General features: G+C 42.1%; 1 long non-coding RNA gene across 1 annotated transcript in view; it reads right to left on the bottom strand.

The window, feature by feature from the left end:
* Positions 1–2,778, bottom strand: part of LOC143319426 (uncharacterized) — a 35,712-nt gene extending 32,934 nt beyond the window's left edge. The window contains exon 1 of the long non-coding RNA XR_013077085.1: positions 2,698–2,778. This is a non-coding gene — a long non-coding RNA (uncharacterized LOC143319426). The remainder of the gene's footprint in view (positions 1–2,697) is intronic.
* Between the last annotated feature and the right edge of the window lie 10,761 nt (positions 2,779–13,539).

Here is a 13,539-nt window from a genome sequence, read left to right on the forward strand (position 1 = left end):
AACAGCCCCGGCTTCTCCTTTGGTCAGCCAGCAGATAAATGAAAAGAAAAACCCTTCCCTGGATTTGAAATGAAAGGCCTGAATCAAACTAACACCGGGAGAGTTTTTCGTTCACTTTGCTACCTGCAGTTTCTGTATATTAGCCTCTTCTACTCCTCGTCCACAGCCCGCAGAGAAATGAATACAAAATTACATTTAAGTTAATGCTACATGACATTTATGCTCTTTTCAGATAATTTCCTTTGCTTTTTGTTGTGGTTGTTGTGGCTGTTGCACATTTGTAAAAACCACCTGCAGGAGTGATTTGCCAATTTGGTAAAGTGCACCTGAAGCTGTCCGATAGCTACGAGCAACAACCTGAAACACCATATAAGCCATATTGATGGCAATGTTCAATAACTGCATGCTAACAGTGAAAATAAATAATGCATTAATACTTTGTATTGATAGTAGCAAAGAATTGCAGCTCCAACAGCATCAGACATGACGGAGACCCCCTACCTGGCAGCCCCTGTATCCACGACCCCTGCTGTTTGTGTATTGTCGAACCATGGCAGCCCATTGACAGCCTCCCCCGGATTGCCAATTTCCCGTTGGTGGTCCAGGGTTTCGCCTGTCCTTTCTCAGCATTGTGCAACTGGAATAGGTGCGTCCTCCCCTGTTCACGCTGCGGTTGTAGCTCCACGATCTGATTGGACGGCGCTAAGCGAGACTTCATCAGGAGAACATCCCTGTCGTCATGACAACTTGCCAATATCCCAACAGGGGTGTGTTTGTGGGAGGGTGGGGTGGCGGAGCATGGTTGCATTCTTGCTTCCGACTGGAACACGACAACGATTCATTTTGCATCATCGTTACCTCACTGTTTCCTCCTTGTCAGTCCAAGCAGGCTAAGCTAATCTGTCCAGTTTGCGATCTCAGAGAATGTATGGGCCACTCTGCTACAATCTGTGAGTCTACAACCAGCTGTCCCATCAGGGTTTCTCAGCCCAATGTCTCGCACCACAGGATACCAAATCAGCTTAAAACGATGGCCATAATCTCTATTCCGTCACGAGATTCAGGCTCATGATAGCAAAGAAAAGGAGGGACTTCTAACTCTAACAAAAAAAGTTACTTAAGCTAATACTGTTTTCTATCTATAATAATAATAATAATAATAATAATTTACTAAGGGGACTGTAGTTTGGGCAGAAACCATGAGACCAACCTGAGATAGACTTTGAGAAAGACACTTTACTTTCTGTCCTAAAATGGCCTTTGTTAATGTACGCAAACACTTTTCATCCATGTCCTTCCCATGAAAATCTAAGGACAAGTTACAACAGACTACAATGACTATTGTTCGAGTTTACTATCCTGCTCACTCAACATACAGTTTCGTTCAAAGAAAGAAAACCAGATCCCACAGAATCAGGCAGGAACAGAGCAAAAGAGATCAACAAAAGATGGAAAGAAGAGAGAAAAGAGGGGGAAAGTGAGAGGAAAGTAAAGCAAGGCATTATCTTGTTGTCAGCCATGCTATCAGCGGCACAAACAGATGAATGTTTGGCGGGTGAGACACCTGCTGTGCTGCTAGCCTGCTAGCCCGCGATTAGCAGAAAGCAGGCGGCTGGTTCCCAGGGTTCTTTCCCAGTTACCTCCTGCCGAGCTTGAGACGTTGACCTTGGCCACTGCTGGAGCTCTCCTCCCCTGCTAGGAGTGAAAGGCGGGACGGGACGGAGGGCCCTAGCCTCCGCACTCCTTTGATTGCTAATCCCTCAAACATTGTGCACCACCCGGCACCCTACCTGGCCTTCTAGCTGGAGGCGGCTTGGTGGTGGCCATTGAAAGTAGGTGATGAATGGGGTATAGCTGCTGGAAGCCAGGCTCCCTGGGTAGCAAAGGAGCTCTGCAGGCCCACAAAGCTGCTTAAAACAGTCCAGTGCGGTTCTCATCTGTTTTGGTGGATTTCAGAAGAAAGAAGGATGCCCCCACTTAGTCCTTGGTATTTTAAGTCTTCATGAGTGGACAGTATTTTCCAAAAATAGCCGTATTAAAGAGTATTGGGTATTCACAAAACATAAGCAACGTCTCCCACAACCCTTGGAAGGGCAGAGTGTGATACAAGATACCCATCAACAGATTTTTATATAAAACTATTACGTGGAAGCACAAGTACGGAAACACAAAAGCTGACAACTGACAAACAAAATCATAATACTGCTGCTAACCAGTGGAGCCGGCAAAAATTGATCGAGCGTGGTTTGGGAAAAGACATGGACCTCTTAAAGTGGTAGCATCCTTTTTACTCTGACCACCGCCCAGCATGGGCTGGAGCCTGAGTGTAAACCCGTGTCAACGTATTGATAATGTGTAAGTCTTTAGCCATTTATTCTGTGCGTAAAGTCACTGCTTTGACCATTTCGATGGTGACTATCGCAGGATATAATCTATGGAAATTCCAAATGAAAAGCGATTTCCCATGAAAACTTTTCAAAAATATTCCTGATGTAAAGAATTCACCATGACAAACAGGAACTAATACAATAACACTTCTCACAGGGAAATGGCGGTAACACTCGATTCTGCCAATTTAGATTTTCACCCCAGTGACATGGAATCCCAAATCGTTCCTAAATACATTTCGGAGGCGGCGGTAGAAAAGAAAGGGGAAAAAAAAGCGATGCCAAAGAGTGAAAAAATGAAAATACAAACCTTCCCATTGTAACGTCAGCAGCATGTTCAGGAGAGACTGCTGGATGCCAGACTCTTAAGGGGACCGGAGCTGAATTCAATGCCTCTTGTCAGGAGAGCTTGATGTGATTATCGCCCCCTGCTAGGGCAGGGATAGTGAAGTTGTCTGGCGCTGGCAAGGACGCTCAAACAGCACTGCGGGATGCCCTCTCGCTGTCCCCACTCCAGGAACACCGCTCCGGACGCAACAGGGGGTGGGAAGCAACCACATCTTCACCAAAGTGCCTGTCTGTGTGTACATGTGGCCGTGTGTGCATGTGCGCATGTGTGAATACATGTTGTGTTGACATTATTTTTCTGCAGTTCCTCACTGTTGTTACTGCTGATACTATGGAAGCAAATCGGGGTTTGAGACATGATGGACCCCTTTACTGCCCCACAAACTTGTGTTTAAGGTCAAAATGCTGCTGACTGGCCACTTATGGGCTTATTACTATTTAATGCATTATGCTTTAGTCTGTGAAGCAATTTTAAGCTAGTCCCTAGTGCGTGTACATATTTGTGTTTGCCTGTGAGTGAACAAAAATCATTGTTTGATCCGCCTGAGGAATATTCCCCTCCCCCTTCTCTCCACTGACGAGTCCATCGCTGCCGGCTCGTATTGACAGACCCTCTGCTGACTATTGATCTATGAATTTGTACAATATGATAATAACAATATGTCTTTTCCAGTAGTGGGATCACGATGTGTCTGTTTAATTTTTTTCATCTCTGGTGTGTGTCTCTTTTTAAATGCTTGTGCAACAGCAGTCAAATACAACAGAGAATGCATCTAAACAGTCACTTTGTACTGCAAAGTCTTTCCTGTACGCTGCAGCTTTTCTTGTACTGCTACACATATGAATACACCACTGTAGGCTTAAAGCTATAGAAGAATTAAATTTAACTTCGAAATTATGAGTGCAAAATGTAAACAATGCATAAATGAATTGAGGGTAATGAAGGCCTCAGGACAATGAAACTCTCTCCTAAGGGCATGTTTATGCATGCAGAAAGGAATATGAGTACCACAGCTGCCATTAAAAGACAAATCAGACCACAAAAACAGGCTGTGCAGTATGTGACACAGTGACATACATATCAGAATGGAGTGGTGATGCATTTCTATGTGCTTTGACCACCCAGGCATGAGATCAGGAGAGCACTGCCTTTTGGGTTATCGGGGCATTTCGGCAGATTTCCACATATTGTACCACCCACCCAACCTCCCCCTTTGCTTTCTGTGCTATTCCCCTGGAGGCAAAGGGGGCAAAATAAGACTTCAAAGCAACTCCAAAATAGTCCTGACACAAACTCATTTCCTCTAGTTACATGAAGGGGGCTGGCAGGCTTGCTAGACTGCTCCGACTCTGGTATGTCTCAGCCTCCTACCCTGCACTACCTCATAACAAGCCGTGGTGACGGGATGCCATTTTGACAGAGTGATTATGGATAGTCTGACATTGACTTAAAAGGAGCCAGATGGGGGGGAGAATTTACAAGGACCTATCTGTGGGTCATGCTGGGCTCAGATGAGATGAGGAAATGGGAGCTCATTTAAGGGGATGCTATTAGCAGTGAAGGACCACAAATGACTGCAGCTTGGAACTATATTAAGCTGAACCAGCGAAGGGTGGGATTGCCTGCACATTCAGCTGTTAAAACTTATTCTTGATGTTTTGACCTCAAAAGCTGCAAGGAGTGATTGTATTAAAAACATAGGTTAAAGGGTCAGTTGACAAAAACCATATTTTTTCACCTACTTTGAGTGGCATCTAGCTGGGCAAATAGTTTTGGTTTTATGGACCCCAGTTTTGACATATCTGATTGTAAAACTTCTACCACTACACCAATATAATTCAGGTGAATAGAATTTCATATGTGCTTCTTAAGAGGAAGTAGTTCCTGTTAAATCTGTTCATGGATAGGTTCCTCTCCACTATATTGTATGGAGCCCTCAAAGTGCACTAGACAAGCTAAAAGATTACTCCATCAAATTAGCATTGCACTCCTATAACATCAATTCAGCAGAACACATCGTTTTTATTCCATACAGTCTCCTTCCTGGTGCCTACATTACCCACAATGCCACTCAGCACGCCACAGCTTGGTCAGAAATTCAGCTGTGTTACACTAGTAGCGGCTAATGTAGCAGGGAACCACTAGACTCAAGCAGCAAAAAGGGTAGCCCACAGAGGTTTGCTAAGCTCACTTCTTTCTAACACCTTACCTCCAAACATCTAGTCTTCAGGCTGACTTAAGTGACATCACTTAAGGCAGTATATTAGATTTCACAGAGCTCTACAAAAGGCTTTATCCAATGTTTTCTCACATGCAGCAGTACTCCTCAAGACTTCTAAATAGAGTTTGATGTATAAAATTGTTTGAGTTACCCTTTAATAAAATATCTTATCTTGACCATTATCCTGATATTGTCAGTTTTTCAAGATCTTAAAATTGAAACTATATCATATATGTGTAACGTTTTTTTCTTTTTTCTTCAGTTTTTTTCTTTTCTGATCTTTTAAATGAAGTTTTTATTAATGACTGATTTCATTGTGATACTGATTCTGTAGCAAACATGAAACTATTAAGTATCTACATAAGGAGCTAGTGTGACATTAATGTTCTCACTTGTGAAAACATGGAAGTCTGAAAACCACATGTGCCTGTATTTGAATTCAGTAATTGTGAAATGGTGTTCAACATGTAACTGATACTACATGAGAAACTGCTATCTGCTCATATGATTTCTTACAGTTCACAAGTGGATCTGAATCTGAAAATATACATGCCATCACTTGAATTTAACCAGTCAAGTATCCCAGAACTATGCTCATATCAAACAATTCATTTATAACCACTGTAGTACCAGCACAGAGTGCTCTGAATGTGGTGAGGTGGATTGTACGGTACGGGTGTGGAGATCAAGGTGGTGGATGGAGATTTTCATGCATGAAAGCGAACCCCCCACAAATGTCCAAGTTAACATTTGCTTTTTATCGAGCCGTTGCCATTATCTTCCAAACTTTAACTTTTAGTTGCCAAACCCTAACCATAGATTGTTTGCATAACCATGCATAACTATTTTTCCCTAGCCTAAATCATATCACAGCTGCTATACACAGACATCTTAGACTGCAGGAAGTTTAAAAATTGGCATTGTTCATGGTTGATTCCTTAAACAAAATAAGTTTGAAGGAAAGGGAAAGTGAGCTAAGAGGCATTACAGTAATTGATTCTGTTAATGACCGTTTAAAAATACAAAAAATAAGGATGTTTCTGTGTGTGTGTGTGTGTGTGTGTGTGTGTGTGTGTGCGTGTGTGCGTGTGTGAACACATGGCCCAAAAAGCTGTGCAGATTTTACATGGCCATGAACTTGCCTTGGCTGAAAATCAATCCAGAATTTGACACACTTATTGCTCAGAAATTATAAACTGGCTTCACATCTGACGTATAATTTGGAAAGAGACTACCCTCCCTGGACCTCTTCCCATCAAAGGGACTTCTTCATTTAAAAGTTTCTAAATGATTTTAGTCTTTGCAGCTGTGGCGGGCTCATGGTGCAGCAGATAATGATATTCTGTCAGACGTGCTGTACTCGATGGTTAGGAATGAATCTGTAGCTTGGAAGAGATGCCAACAGCAAGGTTTGGCCAACAGGTATCCAGCTGTTGCTAGGGACTCCCTTTTGCTGCAGCACTCAGATGGTGATTGGTTGGTGCATTTTATCCAGTGTGGATGGGGCTGCTGCACTGTATATATGTCTAACCACACAGGCACTGAGATGCTTCGGATAGGATTTTAATAGGGAGTTCTTCCTTCAAAAGAAACCATTTACCCCCAAACAATAGAACTGCTTTCTGCATATATTTCTCAGAGTCATCTGCATGATACATTTCAATCACTGAGTGAAATGAGGTAAGATTATTAATCAAGATTACGTGATACTAATATTAGATAAGTCCAGGATGTAATATAGCTCATATAATGAAAGTAGGAATGAACCTGGGTAAATTCATAAGATAATAATTGGCGCAAGCGCTCAATCTGCTCAGAAGATTGACAGCATCACCTCCACCATTACGTCCTCCACATAAATACACCCAGATCTACGCATATACATGCCTGAGTTAGATGGAAATAAGACATTTACAGAGTTATTATTCATAAAGAGAGAGTTGAGGAAATGATGAATGATGAATGAATGAATGTGGAAAGAAATTGATCTCTCATAAATCTCGTAAATTGCAACCAGGCAGAACTGAGAATCTCTACATCACTCCACACTAAATATAGATTCTATGAAAGCTATTGACTTTTTTATTGCTTCAGGATACATTGATTTTTCTCTTTGATTGTGTTTTCCACAGACACAGGAAGAGGAAAAGCAGCTTCAAACTGATGCGCAGATAGCGCAGACGTTTCCACAAAGAAAGGATCCAAAAACAGATACCTGGCAGGACAGAGCAGCAGAGGACAGGCAGTGAAAAGCTGCAGAGTTGGAGGAGTGACACGAACCTGTTGAGCTACTCTTCCTCCCTCCTGCGCGGCTGCTCGGAGGAGGACACTTGTTTCTCGCGCACAGGGTTTTGATCTTTTTGCATCCGCATCCGTTTCCTCCATCTATAAAGGCCATGAAAGAGAATGAGTAATTCATCTATCTGTGTGCATGTGAGTGCGTTAGGCTTGACCTATTTCTGCTGCACTGACATGAGGTTGGCATTTCAGCCTCACAAGTAGAACTGCAGACACAGGCGCACAGTTACATGAGACACTTTGAAAAAGCTAACGTCAACAGTCATTTGAAAACACTAAATATGTGCATTACAGCATTTTTGTATCCACTTTTATTTATCTGTAAAGGTCCTGTGAGTATGCATGGCACTTCAAGATAGGCCTGCTTCTCTAGCTATCACCGATCCTGTCACACACGAACATGAAGTGCTTGTTTGTTGCTGTAAATACTGTGTTTGTGGTATGAATTATTACTGGACATTCTTATCATTATACAATTTTATTTGATGTATTTTCAGTTTTCACAACTCGAGAAAGGAAATGCATTTTAAAAAAGAAAGTAAATAAATAACGAATCAAAAAAGAACATGCAACGTTAGCAGAGCAACAAAAACAGTGATTGTCTGTATGGAAAGGCAGAATGAGCTGTTGGATTATAAACGCAGCATCCAAAGTTGACCCCATCTCCCCGACTCAGCCTCTCACCTGATCAGGATGATTGCAGAGTCCCACCCTCACACCCTGCTGTTATTGGCTGGGAGCGACACACACACTCTCCAAATGCTGAGGACCAGAAACATCCTGAACACAGCAAAATAAGAGAGAAGAGGCAGGGGACAGGGTGTCCGCAGATACACTGGTGGGTCACAAGTGATGATTGAGAGGGGTCATGTTTTGCACGAGTCTATGTATTGTTTTTTATTCTGCCTTTAAAAAGAAAAAAAGTCCAAAATTGGTATAAATATTTCAAAAGAAAGGAAAGACATCCAAAGCACTTTTCTGTGTTAAAAATCAAATGAGTGAAGCTTTTTCCATTTCAATGAAGTATTTTCTTTAAATCTCAGGATTTCCAGTCAAAGAGTATAAAGTTTGGCTGTGACTGTGTCCAACATTAATAGTTGATAAAAACTCCTCATTGTGGAATTTACATTGTTTTAGGAGTCACAGACTTCACTGCTGTGTGTGCAAAAACTAATAATAACAGCAAAATCAACCCCTTTTTTTGTTGTCTTTTCTTTTGACCTTATTAAAATCCAATATTTCGCAAAGTATTGAAGTGGTAACTCTTCAGTTTGCCACAGACTGGCTTATTGCACAGTTGATGGAATGAACATAAAGCGTTGTTATTACACTCAATAAAGAACTGTTTCATGTTTTATGTGTGATATGGGCCATGCATGAAGAAACATTATGTTTCCGACTGTGACGTTCCTGTTTTATTAAGATGATGCACCAGCATCTCGGCATCCCAAACAGACTACTGCTGTGTAGAAAACCATCTGAATACTTGAGCCAATCATCACACAACATGGAGAGAACTCCTCAGCTGATTTATATTTGTAACATCATGGCGACAGTGATGGTCTCCTTTTCGGAATAGTGGTGCTGGACTCCTCTCCATATTAACACCTGCATCACAGTTTTGGAGGAAGCAGTGATTAATACTGGGCAGAAATTACCTAAATTGTTTTTGCCATCTCAATCTTTTCTACACACGCATGCTCATGTAGCCAGTTCTTCACCTTGAGAACAGGAAAGAGGAAGCCTCCATCAAAGCTTTGATGTGGGAGTTGAGACTGAGGGAAGTTCAAAGGGCATGTCATGGAAGAGAGAAACAGAGGGAGTGAGCGAGAGATGGGGGGACGACATGGGAAGGCTCTCACCAGGCTGCTCCAGGGGATAGCAAGGAGACTCTTAATAAGGACACCAGCTAATGAGGTCGGGGGACATTCGATACACACAAATGCTCTGAAGAGTCTCTGTAACAGCTTGTCTCTGTAGTGCTGATATTTCGCCATCGTGAGCAAAATGACACGTTCTTCACGATCTTATGAGAAACAGGTTCTGGACTTGAAATAAAGACCTCTAATAGGAAAAGCAGGGCCATGTGAGGAATATGTTGTTGTTTACCAGCGTGCAGTTTCCTTCATAGCACAATGTTATTCAAAACAGGATGCTTTTTGAAATAATTATGGAGGGATGTTTGCAATTTCATCTGGCCATACAAAAACAATCCCTCTTTGCAACCAGATGGAACACATCATTTCAGAAGGCTTAAGGATGGAAAATTCACTGTCCCACTTTTTTTTCTTTTTTTGGAGGTATCGCTGCAGTAAAAGCGTGGAAGATCTGCGGACATGATGGGGAACTGATTTGGGAAGTCTGAGATGTCAGTAGGTATTTTTTTTTCTTTTTTGCATTTGAAAGGTTTGGCTCTGGAGTTCCATACCAGATCGCCGGCTCAGGTGGAAAATATTAAAATTGTTTATGATTTTGCTAATGGTTGAGATTAACTTGTGTATGAATTTCACTTTTTTTGGCCACAAGGGATGGAAAATCATGTAAAGAACATGTTGCTTCCTCCTTATCATTCTGAAAAAGCCAACGGGGAGAAGGTGTGGAGTGAGAACCGACATTCCTACATGAAACCCTCATTAAGCCAAGTGTAGAGAGGAAGACTGGTTTAGATTCATGGCCATTCCCAAACTCCACTCAATTGGTGCATCTGAAAAGACCTTGTGATAGAAACAGCAAGCCACAGGAAATTGAATGCAGCTGCATCGCTGTTGTTTGTTTGAGTGTTATGGCTCTTTTTTCCTCCCCTCTGCTTTTTCACACTTTTTTCAAGAAAAGAGGGAAAGGAAGTAAGCCCTCACCATCATGATTCTGGGCTGAAGTAGAGGTTTTATGCATATACTGTAAATCCAGTGATGTTTTCATGCATCTGATTGGACGGTATCATCTGCCCTCCCCCACCTTTAGCCCTATGTGGGATTTTTGCAGAATGTCTTCGTCAGCCATTGCAGGGAAAACCAGGAATTTCGCAATCACAACCCGGGTCTTTGGAAGTGGATGTCAGGCTCAATCAGTGGTGCCTCAGTTTGATCTTCAGAGCAGTCGGAGGCAGCTTCAGAGTGTGACTAACGCTGCTGACACATTTCCCCGTTGCCCCCATTATATCTCAACCAAACCGCTGGAAGTCGACTTGTTTATGTCAGCTTTCACAAGTGGAATGTTACCCCCATCTATATATCCCTCTAATGCTCTTTTTTCCACTGGAAACAGATGATGCTTAAAGAATGGCATAGAGAAAAAAATGCAAAAAGGACAGTTTCATTTTGTGGAGTGTGTTTTCAAATTAGCTTGCATTTTTAATGCAAAGTGCATTGTTACCTCACTTGATGTTTGACGGTCACTGTGCAGAATGACCTATGTGCAGAGTTTGATATCAGATAGCTGTTTTTCACATTCGTCTGCCAAAGAACGTTTCTTTGTGCTCGCCTGACATCCCCCACCAAACACGCAGGCTTTTGTGACATCACAGCCAGTTTGGAGGCCAGCTGCTGTGTTTGTTTGAGCCATCCATCCACCCCACCCTCTTCCAAAGGATTTTCTTGCTTTTTAAGCTATGTCACCTGACTTCCTCCTTTGCTCCTATCACCCTAAGAATAAATGTAAATATGGGTTGTAATAACCTGCTTGCACATTCGACCTATACAGTTGTCGTTCTGGTGACGATGACCTGGTTTCCCATCCAGTAAAGTCCATCAGAAGTTAGTGTGAAGAAAATATTTCTAATTAAAAATTCATGATCGCATTGCCTCACACTGGGCGTCTTTATGGTTGTTTGCATTTTGAATTTTGAAAAAAAAAAAAGTTAATTGTTGTAACTGTCTACTGCTGCATAAACAGTGTATGCAGTTTTCTCTTCAAAGTGTATCATAAACAGAGCTCGTTGTCCATCAATAGGCTGGACGGTGAACACCAGCAGGACATTGGGGATAAATATATCTTAGCTTTGAACCTTGATTTGCTGTTAGTCCATGAAAGGACAGAAGTCGTCAGGATGTGCGAGGTCATGATGTTAAAGATGACCTCTGTCTGTCTGTCTGCACCCTCACAGCTAAACTTCTTCTTTCCCACCTGCTGCTGCTTGTCAACTCCCTCACCGCTCAGCACACACACCTGCTCCATGTGGTTTCACTGCTGCTGCTGCCCGCTGAGTGAACAGCTGCCCACACTTTCTGTAAACCAGTTACGTCGCCTCAACTACCTAACGTCAGCCCGGTGACCGCGATCATGTCATCCATGTCTGGAGTGGCTAATTTGAGGTTTTATTTTTGGTGTTAAGTCCGTTGAGCTGGAACAGTAGAGCTGAAAGTAGGACCAAATCCTGGGTCCTGGTCCTGGTGTATTTTGCAGCATCCCGATTGGCCAGAAACAATCACACTAACCCACAATGACATCATGATAGTCCCCAACATCATTTAAGCTGTTAACATGTCACAGTAAACTGAATGGCTAACTATTTAGCAATGGTGAGATGGTGCCACATTTGAAACACAAGTTCTGCAGCTCCCTGTTTTCATCAACAGCCTCAGTTTAATGGTTGCTCAGCCCAGCTATCAGAACAATAATGGGAGGTTTACTGTGTTAAATGCGGTTCATTCAGTTTGAACACTTCCTGCAGCTGTTTCCATCCAACCACTGCAAGACTTTTATTGTGAAGCAACTGTTGCCTTTAACACCCGTTTTTTACCCCTGGTCCTGTAAAAAGGTACATTTGGATATTTTACCACTTTTTGTGGGCTGATCAGACTGAACATTGCAGAGAAGGCAGATGCAACCACAGCTGGTTAGATGAAGACCTGCAGGTGATTACTGCATGTAAGAATTAAAAATATATGAAAGGACTGCAGTGCACTGGTGCTAAGTATCAGCGTAGTAAAAAGCAAGAGTGTTGTGGTCAGGGTGCTACACACTTTCCTTCAGTTTTAACTACCACAGCGTTTTCACTAAAAACAGCTGTCTCCTGGGGGTGGAAACAAGGTTGATGAGAGTGATCAGAGTAACCCAGAACAATGAGCTCTGAATCTGGGTTTGTCACTGTGAGCACCTTTCACATTACACAATGTCCCTTTTTCCATTGCTGGTATGAAAATATAGATTTTGTGCAGCTTTGACTTCAACTTGTTCCTCTGAACTAAACTTGACAGCTGTGATGTTTCCATATGTATGCATGATGAAGATGTCATGTCTAATTTGTGTTACTGATGGTAAAGGAACTTAAACTGAAACCAGTTTGTGCTCATTTGACAACACGTTAACTGTGTGTTACACAGAGAGATGGACAGTTTTTGTTATTTAGGTTGAACAAAATGAACTCATATGAACTTATACACAAAGATTGAATAAGTCGATAACTAGTATAAACTGCAGGGAAGCCTATCAAAAACCCTTTGATGAAACAAAGCTAAATTGCTTATAATTAGGTCATTTGAACATAAAAAAACCAATTCCATTATCTGCTTTCCACGTACACTTTCAAACTTAAGGTCTGGAGTCTGGACAGTCATCACATGTATTGCACTGGACACTGACCCTTCAAATTCAGCAGTTTCTGAATTTCTGCAAGCCAGCGATGAACCCGTTCACCTATGTTACAGACTGCAATCAGATGGACTCCATATGACAGGATGTTCCAATACATTCATATTGTTGTTTTTCCCAAATACAAACAGATACAGTAAATAAACAGAAGACAAATCAAAACTGTCACAGCAGCTCCAGATGACTGTTGTGTTTTCAGCAAATATTGTACATCTGCGATGACGCGCCGACATCCGTCAAACAGAGGGCTCGCTGTCACGACTCAAGTACAATGTGGCTTTCCCTCTGTGTTGTCTCAGCTTTGACGCCTCAGTTCCTGTTGTCATGGTTAAAGCACACAGTGTAACACTACCGAGCATTGTTTTTAAAGCAAAACAGAAGTCTTTCCATACTGACACCTGTCAAATTCACTGCTGTATATCCAGAGAGTCTGCAGCGGAGGAGCTATGAGTACAGCGGGTTTAACACTCATCATGCCAGCACTGCCTCTTCTCTCACCTTAAAAACTACACTTCACGTTTCTACTGCTGGGAATGTGATTTGGTATATTATTATGAATGTCTTGAAATATATGCTTTAGAAACAGTGGATTCTGCATTCTGCAGTATGTTGGTGTAACCTTGCTTCTGTGCTTCTTCCTGCTCATGAGAAAATAATATTTTCTGTATCAATTCGGCCTCCACAGCACTGTGGTC

The sequence above is a fragment of the Chaetodon auriga genome, chromosome 4 (genome assembly GCF_051107435.1).
Source record: "Chaetodon auriga isolate fChaAug3 chromosome 4, fChaAug3.hap1, whole genome shotgun sequence".
NCBI lineage: Eukaryota > Metazoa > Chordata > Actinopteri > Chaetodontiformes > Chaetodontidae > Chaetodon > Chaetodon auriga.